The 13,279-nt window shown below is 42.5% G+C and overlaps 1 protein-coding gene across 1 annotated transcript in view; it reads left to right on the top strand.

Moving 5' to 3' along the window:
- The window catches only part of NPY5R (neuropeptide Y receptor Y5), a 46,704-nt gene that overhangs the window by 31,034 nt on the left and 2,391 nt on the right, over positions 1-13,279 (top strand). The window lies entirely within an intron of this gene.

Genomic DNA, 13,279 nt, shown 5'->3' with positions numbered 1-13,279 from the left:
TTAAAAAAAGTCACATGAAGTTTCTTGCTGAGACAGAGAAAAAGTAACTTAATTCTTTTCTCCAACATTTTAAATTATCACTAGAAAGAAGAGTGGGAGACAAAATTAATGACAATAGGAAATCTATACAAGACATGAATTCTTAAAAGACAGATATATGCCTAGTAGATATGAGCAAATAACATCGATTAAGTAGGTATTCGATCGAGTAGTACACTATTCGAAATACTCGATTTCAATCGAGTATTTGATCAAAACCCCAGTAAAAATTTGAATCCCCTCCCATCTTCCCTCACGTTTCTTTTTTTTTTTAACCAATAACTATTTTGGGGGTGGTGGATGGGGGGATGATGACAGGAACTAGGAGCACACAGGCTTTGAAAAAAAACATCTGCATTTATTGGCTGGCTAAACCATGTGACCCTATATTTATCTAAAGATATACTGATATTAAACCGGCTATAAGCCCATCAGTGTGTTCAGAGAGGCAGGCAGCTGGAGTACACTGTAAGGAATAGGCTGCAGTGTATCTCTCTGTGTAGGGTATACGGCTGTATACTCCTTGTGTGCCAAGGCAAAAAATGTAAGTGTGGTACTACTGTTCTGCGTGCTGTGTGCCACATAATAAAGTTGAACACCTGTTGCCTGCTGTAGGGCATTCTTCTAATACTTCAGAGAGGGTATATGGCTGTATACTCCTTGTGTGCCATGAGACCCACACTCCCTTATAAGTGTAATAAGGGCATATAGAAGTGGCAGATGACTTTGAAGATAAAAAGAGGACTTGTCTGACCTCATCTCACACACACACACACACACACACACAATGACAGCTGTGGGTGCTGTTCGATTTCCCCCTTGCCTATGCCATCTGAGGCAACGTGATTTAAAGGGGTACATGAAAATCTTTCTTTGACTTAACTGTGTCTATATGTCCGTACTTCTGTGAAGGAAAGAAGGTTTCCATATTTTATTTCACTTTACATTGTGTATAGTGTATAGTTGAGATGCTGTGACTTAGATGGAGTGTTAGATGCACCCAGGCATGCTTCCCCTGCTGTCTCAGTTACATTCCAGAGGTGCTGACATAATTTCTGTCCCATAGATTTTAATGGGATTCAACATTCGAACGAAGATTCGAGTATCGGGGTCTATGTGACTCAATATTCGACAATTCGAATATTTCTCTACTCGCTCATCTCTAATGCATGGGAAAAGATACTGTATGTGTTTTGGGCCAAACACAGTAATACACAGCCTACATACGGCTGAGTGTAGCCCTAGAGTAAATGTAGTTGGTAAAAGCTTTCTATAACTATGTAATACATTGTGGACTGCATCTGAAATAACTGCTGCTGTTTGCATACTTTAATTATATTATACAAGCATTTTAGTTCTGTACAGATTAGTCATATCACTAGGGTGTGAAAAATATGTTAGTAGCATATGCTGGCTTGTTATTGTGTGTTCCTTTTAGCTGTTAAGGTGTCATGTCTAATCTTACAACAAACAGAGATGTGATATTAAATTATTGACAATAAGAGGCTATAAATTATAATTAGCTTTTAATATAAGCATGTGTCATGTAGTATTATAATTAGATTTATATAAATCACTAGCTGAAATAAGAACATTAAAAATTTGTAATGATGACTTTAAGAAGGATCAAGATGGGGCAGAGTTCTAACAGATTTGCAGCATGGAAGACATACCTCAAATTCACTATAATTTACAGTACTGCTCTATTGAATTATGCTTTGACTTCTTTGTCCACATTTTGTTAGTCAAACTGAACAAAAATATGACACAGGAAATGGATAGGCCATTATTTTTGTTTGTATCATCAACTTAGCCCCAGCCAAGAGAAGCACCTAATGGTGTGGTCCTACCAGGTAGAAATGAAGGCTTTTCTCCTATTTGTTTTGATGTAATTGTTTTTTATGTACATTTTGTTTACTGTGTTTAGTACTATCAGCTTCAAACGTGTTTAATGTCCTAGTTATGTTGCAGTTGGTTTGAAATCAGATCAAAAGTACAATAAGTTTGGGTTTGTAAGAACCCGAATGCTAGGCATGTCAAGCTTCATGGCTGGAAATGGATACAGCCCTAGGACTGCCTGGAATACATGGATACATCCTATGACAGGCCAGACTGTAAAAAACAGGTGCAAAGCATGCAATGCTGATAGTATAGCATGCTTTATGACAGATGCTCAGCAACCAGTGCCCAACCCACCAAATCTCAACCCACTGCGCAGAATCAAGCTTTTGTTGCTTTTTCCACCATTGGTTTACTCTTAAAGACTTGCTGGGCCTCTGGCTGTTACTGGGGACATATACAAATCCATCTCTGTCCATGGACCATAGTCTCAAGCATAGCTTTGTAGTACTGGATAAAACTTTTCTTAATGACAGAATCCACTGTGTCTAGGTCCAGTTGGAGAAATAAAAGTTCCACACTACCTGCTGCGCTAGTGGTTGCAGCTTCCACCTGCAGTTTAATCCGCTTGCAGTTAGATCTTAGCAAAATATTTTGATCAGGTCCCAAGGGTGCTATAAAAAGATATTATTTGGCTCCTATCTGCCCAGTGTTTCAGCCCAGGAGAGGCCATTGCTAGTGTGAAAATGCTAAAGTAGGACTATGTCTCTGAGGACACCTTAACGTGGTGACATGGTACACTCTGATCATATAGTTTGCTGAGATCCTCATTTTTTAATATCTATAGAGCAGGTTTTTATCATGTGTACACCGAGGGGAATCTATAAGTGCGTGCACCTGTGGGTTGCTATTGCACTTTGTTTTTTTGTCTGTACTTAAGCCACATGCAGCGTGCAACCTGCAGTGCGAACAGAGGCATAGAGGTGCGGCCATTTTTTCCTTTTTATGTCACACAGACATGTCAAAAGCTTAGATCAGATGGGATCTCAGTGCCAACACCCCCACCAATTAGACCTGGATGAAGCATACTGTAACATACTTCACAACCCCAGCTCCATGAACAGTCTGGCTAATTACAGGAAACAGGTGTCATACAATATAATGGAGCCCATCTAAAGTAATCAACCGGACTGTGTGCAAAGCTTGAAAGTGAGGCATGCTTCACCTGACTTTATCAAATAGGGTCTCTGCACTGAGACCTCAACCAGTCTAATCCATTAACATGTCAAAAAAATCACCATCATATTGTTACCACACAAATCCAACATTCGACACACAAATATGCAAACACAATACACATGACATACAGTATATACATACATCTAATCATACTAACATACTAACACATGACATAAATACACAATAGATGTGTGCACATACACACATATACAAGCAGACACATTACATAGATGCAAAAATATGCAAACACACACATACCTGGGGGAATTATTTGCTGTGTGGAGAGTAGCTACACCACTGGCAATTTGTATGTGCTTCCCCTCTTAACCCCTTACTCACTGTGCCTGGTGCAGTGCACTCAAGATAGCAAATGGTGGGACAGTATGCAGAGATCTATCACTATCTGGATGCACAGCGTTGCCACTTAGCTCTAGTGATAAGTGAGCACTAAAATGCTCGGGTGCTCGTTACTCGAGACGAATATCTCCCGATACTCGAGTGCTCGTTTCGAGTAACAAACCCCATTGAAGTCAATGGAAAACTTGAGCATTTTTGCAGGGGACCCAAGTTTGGTAGAGGGAAGGTCATGTGAAAACCTGTCAACCTCAGAAAATGATGGAAACACAACTGAAATGGACAGGAAACAGCAGGGGCAGCATGTATGGATGCCTCTGTGGCTGTCTAATGGCACCATTATGCCTAATTCTTGTCAATAGCCTGGTTAAAACAGAGGTAGGCATATGAACCACCCAAAAACTCAGCCTGACACAGCATGGCAGTGAGAAGACAGGGAACCATTTAAACAGAGGTAGCATGTGAACCACCCCAAAATTTAGCCTGACACAGCATGGCAGTGAGGAAAGAGTGACCAAGGTAGAAGCGGTAGCCAGTGAGCCTCCCAAAAATTAAACCAGGTACAGCATGGCAGTGAGGACACAGAGAACCATTAAAAGTGAGTGAGGAAGCAAGTGAGCCTCCCAAAAAATTGGAGTAAGGCAAGGGGCTGGGATTTATAGTAAACACAAACCTAGGTGCTGACAGCTAACTGGCTAGGCCAGCTGTCAGTCACCATTAAGAGTACACCTGATGCTGATCAACTGGGGGTGGTGAGGCCCTGGCCGCAGCTACACAAAAAAAAGATAACACAGCTGGCTGGTTGCCGTGGACGTGATCAGCGGGCCCTCGGCAACCAGTCCTGCTCCTCCGCAGAATTTGACTTTAGCAGGTGGAGTAACATTCCCTGAACCTCTCCCCCCACCGCTGTTTTGATTTAGAATTTGACTTTGACTGTAGCAGTTGGAGTAACATTCCCTGCACCTCTCCCCCCACCGTTGTTTTGATTTTAAATTTGACTTTGTAGCAGTTGGAGAAACATTCCCTGCACCTCTCCCCAACCGCTGTTTTGATTTTGAATTTGACTTTGACTGTAGCAGTTGGAGTAACATTCCCTGCACCTCTCCCCCCACCGCTGTTTTGATTTTGAATTTGACTTTGGCTGTAGCAGTTGGAGTAACATTCCCTACATCATGTGATGTTCATGGGGTATGGCTGTCTCAGCACAATACCCAACAAAACTGCAGAACTGATGTGGCTCAGGCATCCCGGTTTTAATTCCTTGAAGATCTGGCAATTGTCTCATTAAAAGGGATTATCACTTGAGGTCCTGCCTTACTAATTATGTGCTGCCCAACAACTAGAATTGTTATTTGTTTCTTTAATTTAAGCAGGGTCTGATTGTTTTTCCTTTTTCCTTTTTTGTTTTGTTATCATTTTATGCCAGCAGACAGACACAGGTCTGTATACAGACACACACAGGTCTGTATACAGACACACACTTAAGAACAGAATACTGTCAAAGTTTACCGCTCGGTTTAAAAATTGTAAGAAAAAACACAGAATTAGACAGCGAAGTTTGCTTTGTTCATTGTAGCACTATTTGGTAATAAAAGAAACACATGTTTGTGCATTTTTAAAGATGCTTCTCATCTTTCATTTGGAAAGATGGGCAAGGTCAGCTTCCTTCATTTTATTTCCCCTGTTTTTGAAAGGCAATTTTCTGCCATGTTCTGCTCCTTCACAGCCAGAGGAGTATGTATCTCCTTACAGTGCAAGCATCTGCAGGCCCCTGTGGCAGGGAATGGGCAGACAAAACCAATAATCCACTCTTAAGGAGAAAGATATTGCTGCAACCTTTGGACAATTACCAGACTTGTGTATCACTGAGCATCATCTTTCCAGAATGAGCAAAACACTGTGCAGTCTTTGTTTTGATTTTGTAATAAATTTGTAATAAATGTGCTCAGACTCAGGGAAGAGTCCATAAAAAAAGTTCCTTGGAGCATAGTGGTGTTGGATCTGTATCCCTTCTTTCCCTGGAGGGCCACGCTGTGGGAAAGGAGGCTGAGCTGCTGGAGCAAGGGTTCCAGTCCCTCGGGTAGCATGGGTGGACTGCATGGAAGACTGGGTGGTGGATAAGTTACTGGACACATTATCCACTATCCACATCAGCACCTGTTCACGCTGCAGCGGTTTCAATAGTGGTGTACGCTGAGACCCTGTAAGTTGCGAGAAGAAGCTAGGGATTGAATGTCTGCGGTGTGTCAATGCTCCATCCTCAATGGGTGCTGCTGTGTCACCCTGCCCAGAATCACGGCCTCTGCCCACTGCATCACTTGGAACCCCACGCCCTCGTCCTCGACCCTTACCCCTGGGCTTCACCATTTTATGGACACTGCACAGTCAAGACTGAGATAGCTGCACTACAGATCACAGCAAGCCAAGAGAATATATAACTCAGACTACTTTTGGAGGTAGTCATATAGAGTCTGTGTGTAAGTGCTGCTATATGGTGTATAGCAGCACTTACATAGGGCAATTAGCAGTGAGCTTGGATATGCCCACAGTAAGAAATACAGAAATAAGAAAATTTACTGGTGGTCAGGTCCCACTACTTTTTTGGGAGGCTGTTGTATACAGTCTGTTGGTGGCTGCACCTATACACTCTGTGACACCCCCTTTACACTCTGCAAACAGTTGTGAACTTAAATATGGATTGAGTAAGAAAGACAGAAATCTGGAAATATACTAGTGGTCCCAATAGTTTTGGGGGGGCTGAGAGATACAATCTAGTGGTGGCTGCATCAATACACTCTGTGACACCCCCTTTACATTCTGCAAGCAGTAGTGAACTTAAATATGGCTTGAGTAAGAAAGAGAGAAATCTGGAAATATACTAGTGGTCCCAATAGTTTTTGCAAGTCCCAGCCAACAGTCTGTAGTAATACAATTTAAAAACGATTTGAAGCCCTTACAAGGGCTGTTTGGTTGTTTTGCTAGTATTCCCTGCCTACTGGAACGCTAATTCCCTCCCTAACGCTCTCCCTGACCAGCAGCAGCTCTGTCCCTTATCTCTTCCAGCACACGTCTGAAGCGAGCAACACCGGACGCGATTTTTATATGGCAGGGTCATCTGATCTGGCCAACCAATTGCTGCTATCGACATGTATGGGTCCCACGTCATCGCAGAATGTACCAAAGAGTCTCCTGCATGTTTATTTGCAGAAAAATACCGACCAAACTTACAAGAAACGGATGATGAGATTTTCTCGAGTATCGCGAGATGCTCGTCCGAGTAACGAGTACCATCGAGTACCCTAATACTCGAAAGAGTACCAAGCTCGGACGAGCATGTTCGCTCATCACTACTTAGCTCCTTACTACCAGACTGGGCAAGAGGCTTAAGCCAGACAGCAGCTCTACACGAGCCATCACTCTTAACCAGGAAACCCTATTCAGTCCAGAGACTGTTGTTACTATGATAGGGTCTGACAGCTAGGATCTCCATCAATCTCAAGAATGGGAATATAATTGTCCCCAAAATGAATGGCATGCACTGCACATGTACTGTCACTGCTCTATTCATTCTCTGTGGGGCCGCTGAGCATTTTCATGTTCAGCACTTGCCAATGTTCAACATCCCAAAGACAATGAAGCACTGGCTATGTGCAATGAGCTCTTATGATTCCAGGGACAATTATGTCCCTGTTCTGGGCATCAGTGGGAGGCCAGAAGCTATAGGGGATAGCAAGTTGGAAGTACTCCTTTAAACCCCATGCTCATTGGCTCTTCATGTGTTACAATGCATGATCAAACAGAAAAAATGCTGTATGTCTTTATATAAGACCGAACCACAAACAGCCCAAAGGCTGGAAGAAAATGGTCTGCACCTTCAAATATTTATATAACATACTTTAATTATTAATCAACTTATTAATTGATTAATAAAGTATATGACATGAATATTGAAGGTGCAGACCATTCTAAGTTCACAGGTTGAGTTCACACACTGTAAGCCGTTCTTTGACACTGCCCTTTAAGTAAATAGCGGCTAGTGTTGCAATCTGCAACATCGGACGTTTTTTATGGAAAATATACAGGGTGTAAACAGGGCTTAAAGTAGTATGAAACTAAGTAAGCACTAGTTCTGAAAACTTTCTTGCTGTCAGCTTTGGTTGATAGAAATTATTCATTATTTTGGACTTTCATTAGATTATCATGTACATCATGTAGACATACATTATATATGTCAGGAATGTGCAGTGACCCTGGTGTGAACTGGTCCTGTTTTTACTTTTTGTCTGACACACCCGCTTTTCTTGCAGCCTCCTGGCAATGTAGGAGTTACACTCCTCACTGCTAGCCTTGATCGGTGCAGCTGAGCAGTGTTTTTTGATTTACAGATGCCTCTGCCTGTCCGCAACCTTAAGGATCAGAGCGCCAGTCCAATGGGAATCCCTACCGGGCTCTTGATACTAATAAATGAAAGCAGAGCCAGATTTTCCCTTCTGGCTATTAAGGTTCATAATCTGATCCCAGCTCCCCCTGTCTACTCCTGCGATCCCTGTTCCTAATCCCTCTGTTTGCTTGACTTTTTACCTGACCTCTCACCTGACCTTTGACTATCCATTTGATCTCCAATTTTGTACTGCGTTGCCCGTTTGGTTCTTACTTGGCTTGTTGACTTCCCTTTATTGTGTTTGTCTGCCTGTCTTGTTCTGTGTTTCACTTATTCAGTATAGGGAATGTCTTTGTGGTTGTCTGCAGCTGCCTAGGGCCAATTGAGGCAAGTAGGTAGGGACAGTTCAGGCTCAGGTCCCACTGTCTCGTCTTATCCCTGCCTCCCTGTCCTGACAATAGAGAATTTACTTTGTTCTGCAAGTTTAAACAATGTGAGAAAATGGATATTACCTAAACAAAGGTGCACTAATGATAGTGTACAGCCCTGTAGCTGAAGTTTGAGACAGAGAAGTAAAAAAGACTACCAAATGTGGCAGATAATGGCAACATGAAAAGTCAATTTGACCTAGACTAACAATTTTATGTGGACACTGTCTGGTATTATATAAATTATCTGTAATCAACTGTAATTATATGTGTGTGTGTGCACTGTATTTAGTATATATGCTGAAAGCAGGAAATAAATGCTAGCTTTTTTAGTTATCTGACATAGCAGATTGTGTGGGGTTTAGTTTATATACGCCATACTGAAAATAAATTGTGGGATGTATTGATTTATCTAGGAATCTATGCATTCACCCACCAGCAGTTGCCATGACTAATAGTAGTGAATGAAAATGCATCTATATATGACAATTGTGTCAATTGAGTCAACCCAAAACAATGATGGGGTGTCCAGTGAAAATTATACCATCTCAATGCCTATGGGGGACATTTATGAAATGTCCACCTGAGGCGTAAGCTAGGGAGAAGGTGCAGATTCACCCCTTCTCCCTGGTGTACGCCCGCCGTATGCCCTGCTTGCCCGATAGGCGGGCTGGGGGAGCTTGGGGGCATGACAAGGCGGGGAGGAGGAGTGGCCTCCACCCGCGTCTCATTTATCATTATTTACGCCTGCTCGCAGGTGTAAATCATGATCCAAATCTACACCTGCTGAAAGCAGGTGTAAATTTAGTACCTCGAGCGCAGGTTCAGGTGCCCGGCCGGCCGGATTCACTAAAAGGCGCGCCCCTGCCGGGGAGAAGGGGGTGGAGTCTTATATAAGACTGGCTTACTTGTACGCCGATCTCCATAAATCCCCCCTATATGCCTATGTAACCTTAGAATTCTTTGAACACAGACTTCAGAATTTTATTTATTTTTGTAACTAGTGGCAAACAGCAATATTTTCATATAGGCTCAAAACACTTGTCATAATTGCAAATGATCCAATCAAAATTGCTATTGTATCCATCTGGCAGATGACTACTGTTGGCCAATGTTTGCAGTCCTCTGCCTTGTTAATGGTTCCAATATTCTGTAGCTAACCTGGCTGTCTGCCATTTTTGAACATTTTCTCATCTACAGTACATGTGTGGTCAAATTTGCAACTGATGTTTCGTCTCATTAATTAACTTTTAACCATTAAGAACATTAATTGACAACATATTTTGACACATTTATGTTAGGAACCGGACAGCAGGACAAGACAAACAGTGAGCCCTAAGCTCAGCCCCGCCCACTGTCCTCTACCTATTTGCCACAATCCGCCCTAAAATGGCGGCGAGCAACTGGGCGGCAGTCCCTGCGCTGGCTAGGTGGGACACAAAGACAAGACAGACAGACAAAACACAATAACGAATGGTCAACAGTCCGGGTCACAACAAACGGGCAGCAAAAGTACAAAATCACAATCCGAAGGCAAAGTCAATATACAGGCAGTATGGTCAGGGGCAGGCAGCAAACAAGAATGGTCAGAAAGGCAAAGCAGGGTCAGAATCAACAGAGCAAGAATAGAAACACAGAACCAGGCAGAGACAAGCTCAATATCCGGCAAAGATATCCCAGACTGAGGTAGTTATATAGGGTTCTGATCCAGAACATAATTGGACCATCCCCCTGAACTCCAAGCACAGACAGCTGAGAACAAAACAGATCCACTGGCAGGAAGACCTGTCAGTCACAGCAGAACCAAAACACAGATTAACCCTGACATGGCCAGACAGAACTCAGCAGGTAAAGTCGGGTGTGTCTCTCAAGGTGAGCAAATAACCAGTGTTCACACACTACAAAACAAAACACAGAAACAGAATGCAAGAAAATCAGCACCTTCTCGGCCGCACAACATGAGCAGAGGGACGCATGACGCTCCGCAAAGATACCATCCTGACAGTACCCCCCCTTTTATGAGGGGCCTCAGGACCCTCACCAGACAAACCAGACCTGGGAGGAAACTGACCTCTTACAATACATGTCTCAACATCGCTAGAGATCTCATCGTCCGTCTCCCATTCATCAGAATCAGACTCCAAGTGATGGACAACTGGTCTCCTGACAGATCTCCCATAACCGCTCAAATCGGTACCAGACACAGAGCCAATTTCAGCATTACATGAAGACACAGATATGGCACAATCACCAGGATATACAGAGCCAATTTCCACCTTACACAAATCAGCAGACTTGGTATCCTCGGCGGGACACACACTAACTACACCCACCTGGGCGCCCAGATGACCCTCCTGGTAGTCACCTGGACGCTGATGATCTGGCCTCGAGGGACGCTTGGCACAAAAGCTGATGTAGTGTCCACTTTCGCCACAATAAAAACAGAGTCCATTCCTTCTTCTGTGTTCTTTGCGGGCCAGGGATCTATTAATTTTGCCCAGTTCTGGAGGTTCCTCCAGGGTGACCAGAGGACAAGTTATAGAAGGCAAAGGTTTAGAGGGGACAGAGGAAGGAACATCAATGACACAGGGGTGGTCATGGCATGGTCTATTTTCATTATGAACCCTTAGCGTGCGATTGATAAAAATCGCCAGGGAAATGGCCTCTTCAAAGGAGCTAGGGGTGGGGTGACTAACCCAAGCTTTTTTAAATGTCAGATATGTGTTCAGGTCCCCTGCACACTTGTCAGGCTCCTTGAGCGTGACCACTGGGGTGGCAGGAGTGGTAGCTGGTAGCTGCTGGGCTAATAACTGAACTTGCTTGGCCGCAAGACCCTCAAAGTGGGCAGACAACTCCTGTGCTGAGTCCATACTAGCCTCAGGTAAGGAGTAAAAAATTTTTAGGCCGGATATTCTGTCAGGATTCTGGTCCAGAATGTAATTGGACCATCCCCCTGAACTCCAAGCACAGACAGCTGAGAACAAAACAGATCCACTGGCAGGAAGACCTGTCAGTCACAGCAGAACCAAAACACAGATTAACCCTGACATGGCCAGACAGAACTCAGCAGGTAAAGTCGGGTGTGTCTCTCAAGGTGAGCAAATAACCAGTGTTCACACACTACAAAACAAAACACAGAAACAGAATGCAAGAAAATCAGCACCTTCTCGGCCGCACAGCATGAGCAGAGGGACGCATGACGCTCCGCAAAGATACCATCCTGACAATTTATTAATATAATAATTCAAAAATGAATGAGAAAAATACCTAAGTAATAACTGAAAATAGGGAAACTATTACTAGTTTCATGTTCACCAAACCAAACGCACTTTGAAACACTGATAGACTCTCTCATCACAACAACTTTTGAACCACTTTGAACCATTGTACCTTTTTAAAGTAACTATAGTTAAAAAAAAAATGTCATTGGGGAGTCCTCACAGCAACCACCCTATGTGGTTTACATGGCTCTCATAATGTAGCTTACATTTAATGCTTCTAACGTTGCAGAAGACGTAGAGAGAATGGAGCCTCATCGCAGTAAACTTTTACTGCTTGTTCATGTGCACCTGAACAATCGGCATTTGAATCCTGCTGCCTGAAAAAGGTGGATTCAGCCTGAGGACAGTCTGAAAACATGGATAAAGCCTATGTCTGTAGCCATGTGTTTTTGAGGCAGTCCTCTGGCTTGATCCACCTTTTCCAAGCAGCGTAATTCAAATCCTGATGATTTAGTCAGATGGGCTTTCTGCTATGTGTTAGAGATTGTTTATTTCCCAGTCTTAGCTCTAAGTAAACCATTTAGCCAAATTTATACAATTCACCTTTTTATGCCTGGACTAAATATTATTCATCATTATAATGGAAAAGGCAGGAAATTCTTACAGTATGCCATTTCCAGAATAAAAGAAAAACTTGGAAAAAATAGGGTTGTACATAATTTCGGTCTTTAAGCAGATTTTCAACAGACTTTAAGCATGGCATAAAGATATCATAATTAAATCCACTACATAATTATTTAACAGGTTTTTGTTCATAATCATAAGTTGATTTAAGATGTTGCTTGGTTACTGTGAAAATTGAAGAGGATTGTTGAAGAGTATTTAAATATCTCTTGTTGAAGAGTATTTAAATATCTCTAAAGAAATACTTCACATTGGAAAAGAATATTGGTACTGTATGTTACCACGAATCACAAGATAAATATTGTGAAGCAAGGAGAAAATGTTCTTTATGTGTTCAAAACCATGTAATTTGGTTTAGTACTGCTGTTAATAGAAAATAGATTTACAGCATATTCTGTTACGTTATAATGCATACTTTATTTCAGGTATTATATGGTTATTTATTTCAATTCTAAGGAAATTGTGTAATTAGTAGGCTTTCTGGTATTTGGACCAGCAATAGATGCCACATAAATGATAAACAATGATGCCTGTCTGATCAGAGTGTCACGGCTTACTCTTCGTCTATAGAGCAGAGATTTAGTGGACACTGAGAATTTGGATGGGCCCTCTTTAACAATTGTAGGTTGTGCTGTAGGGGCCATTTACATATTCACAAAATACTGTCAGTGCACAGACAGTATTCTGCCAACCAGACCTCCTGGCATCATTATTTATGATGATGCCGGAAGCTCCAAAGTCTGGTCCACAGAATGCCCCAAAGCAGTGTGAAGCAGGCACCTCATACCTCAGAAATTTACCTCCTGCCACCCCCACCCCTCGATGTGTGTGTTACAGATGCCCTTACAGCAGTATTTCAGTCAAAGATACTGTATGTACAAAACACAAATTATAACAGTGGCTACAACATCACAATGGCCAACCAGAAGACTGCAGGGATCTCTAGTGACCTTGGCAAAAACCATTGGCCACATCCATAAATTTGAGCATGGCAGAGGAGGAGGGCTCACTTAGGAATTTATGGTTAATATCCTTGATTCAGAAAGGCAGCATTTTTAATGGTATTTGCGTCTCTTTGGCAGATCCCTTCCACT

This window comes from Dendropsophus ebraccatus, chromosome 7 (genome assembly GCF_027789765.1).
Source record: "Dendropsophus ebraccatus isolate aDenEbr1 chromosome 7, aDenEbr1.pat, whole genome shotgun sequence".
NCBI lineage: Eukaryota > Metazoa > Chordata > Amphibia > Anura > Hylidae > Dendropsophus > Dendropsophus ebraccatus.
The sequence above is the reverse complement of the archived record's forward strand: the minus strand, read 5'-3'. Positions and strand labels throughout refer to the sequence as shown.